This window comes from Parasteatoda tepidariorum, chromosome 9 (genome assembly GCF_043381705.1).
Source record: "Parasteatoda tepidariorum isolate YZ-2023 chromosome 9, CAS_Ptep_4.0, whole genome shotgun sequence".
Lineage (NCBI taxonomy): Eukaryota > Metazoa > Arthropoda > Arachnida > Araneae > Theridiidae > Parasteatoda > Parasteatoda tepidariorum.
This window is the reverse complement of record NC_092212.1, coordinates 49,945,685-49,948,215: the sequence shown is the minus strand read 5'-3', so window position 1 is coordinate 49,948,215 and position 2,531 is coordinate 49,945,685. Positions and strand designations below refer to the sequence as shown.

At 31.4% G+C, this 2,531-nt stretch overlaps 1 long non-coding RNA gene across 1 annotated transcript in view; it reads right to left on the bottom strand.

Annotated features, from left to right (window-relative positions):
• Positions 1–1,443: 1,443 nt before the first annotated feature.
• Positions 1,444–2,531, bottom strand: part of LOC139426618 (uncharacterized) — a 30,479-nt gene continuing 29,391 nt past the window's right edge. Inside the window, exon 2 of the long non-coding RNA XR_011637843.1 lies at positions 1,444–1,845. This is a non-coding gene — a long non-coding RNA (uncharacterized lncRNA). The remainder of the gene's footprint in view (positions 1,846–2,531) is intronic.

Here is a 2,531-nt window from a genome sequence, read left to right as displayed (position 1 = left end):
AGCACATTTCTAATAGGTTTAACGAATTACATGTCATTTATTTGAATTCAAATTTATTTTAATGACTTAGTATTTACTAAAAAGATGTAATTTTTTTTTTTAAATGTTATTATATGGATTTGAATGATTGTTTTGAATTCATAGAATTTTGTGTATTTGCAATGTACCTAAGTTAGTAGCGAGCGAAGCGGTCTTGGTTTGCGAAGCAAACCATATAAGATTGCGTAGCAATTAGCGAGCGTTAGCGAGCAGGGGGAGCAGCCCACAAGTTTTTAGAAAGAGCATAAATTTGCAGTTTTTGTTCGAAATTTTATCTAGCTAAGTATATAATTTTGATTTGCGTAAAATTAAATAAGAACCCAACGTAATTTTGAATCTGGTCAAGGGAAGAGTTATAAAATATGAGAGACATATCTTGCTGCTCACCACCAACCATCACCCCCTTCACATTTTTTTTTGAAATTGCACCTGAAGGCGTTTACATTCCTTTTCCCATTCATCTTGAAACTTTTGACGTTTGAAGTGGTGCTTTCTAGTAACAATACAAATTGGAGGGGGGAAAATTAAACATTTTGAATTTTAAATAAAGATGCACAAAATACAAAAATAAGCGGACTCTGACCTTTTTGGCTTTTTTCAAGTTTTCAAATATAAAAATTTCATTAAATCCTGCGACATCGTAATTTAAAGCTTTTTCAAAAAAATTGCAATTTGGTGTAGCAATATGATGATCTAAGTAATTAATGTTGAAATCGAGATGTATATTCTTATTTCGGATAAACCATGTTGCTCGTGTTATTATTTAGAGAATTTTATTCTGACATATTTTATTTAGATATTGACAAAGGAGTAATGTGGAGATGTTGCACTAGGTTGGTGAGGCGTACATTAGAATAGAAGGCATGTGACAATGAATGAGTCAACAAATTTTTTAGTGTTTCAATTTTTACTTTCTTTAATTTTTCCACACTTTGTAATGTCCGGGATTTCCTGAGCGGTGTTTCTGATCTACATGTCATACCTGCCAACTCTTCCGGATTTTCCGGAAGATTTTATTTTCATATTTAAAGTGGTAGTAATTATATACTATTTTTTCTTTTATAATCTTAATTTTTAAATGATATTGATCACCACTATTCTTACAAAAATTAAGCACATATATTAATATGCGTTACTATCATGGTTATCAACTTAAGTTTACTCAAATACAACTTATTTGTTTGCTTAAAATTGAAGTTTTAATTCCATTTCAATACCACTGGGAAAAATGATAATGGAAGAGATTAAAAGTTGGCAGGTATGACATGTGCTAAAACCAAAATTTTGTGCGACACATTCAAATAATCGAGAATGTCAAAATGTAAAAATTGAAAAATCTCTCTTTTTTTCTTCTTCTTTTTTTTTTTTTTTTTTAATCTCATTCATGTCTGGTTTTCATATGGGTGAGTTATGTTTAATTTTTGTAACGATGCAAAAAACCTATAACATAGGTACGTAAAATAATTTTAAAGATTTAGTATTGAATTCCTTTGATTCGCCGATCTGTCGATTATGGCTGGGATCCATTATAGTTGAGCAGCCGAGATAGCCATGCTGAGGTGAGGTGAAGTTTTTGTTCCTCTGGCTCAGTTTTATTTTGTTGATGCAATCCATGACGAAGTATTTTTCGTTCCTGCGAAATGCAGATCGAGTATTGATAAGAGTTGTGATTTGCCCGGCTCCAAGGTTTCATAGTAAATTTCATGTTATCAATTCAGCAAAATTAAGCCATTGATGAGACTGATGCAACGGACCTTTCTCTCCCAGAGTTCTTGATGTTCAAAGGTGAGGCAATGGTATTTTTTTCTGAAGAAAAAAAAAACTGAGTTTACAACACTATTTGTTTTTTGTTTTTTTTTTAACTGTGGGCATCTAGTTAATATGAACAATAATCTCATTTTAACTCAGCTGAAAAAGGTGATTTTTTTTTTTACAGAACAAACAGGTTGAAACATCCCTTTTTTTATTTTTTGTCGATTTCAGTAACTGATTGTTTAAGTTATATTTTTAAATAAATAATTTTACCCACAACTTTGTAATACACACTATTGCTACAGGTCCGAAGGTGAAAGCGAGACGGAAAAGAGAAAAAGCTGGCAGTAAAACCTTTTTGGTTTTAAATTGTTTTCAGAAGGAGTAAATCTATTCTTTCTTTCTTTTATTATCTATTTAACATTATCTACTTTTTCATAGACTGACTGATACAATATTGATCAGAGTATCTACTATCCCTTAAGGCCTGGTTTCTTAGGACAGGACGCCGTCAGCTGGAAATCAGCGCTAACCTCTGATCTGGTCCATTTATGAGTTTGATAGTATACGTCATCGAATGCTCATCTTGAACTACAATTGGGTATAATATGAAAAAAACACAACTACTTCGATTTAGTAGGAACAACATATGACGCAATGCTAAACGAATGGAATTTAGTTGTTGTTTATTTAGTTATTGTTATTAGTAGTTGTTGTTATTTGTTTTAGTTGTTGTTGTT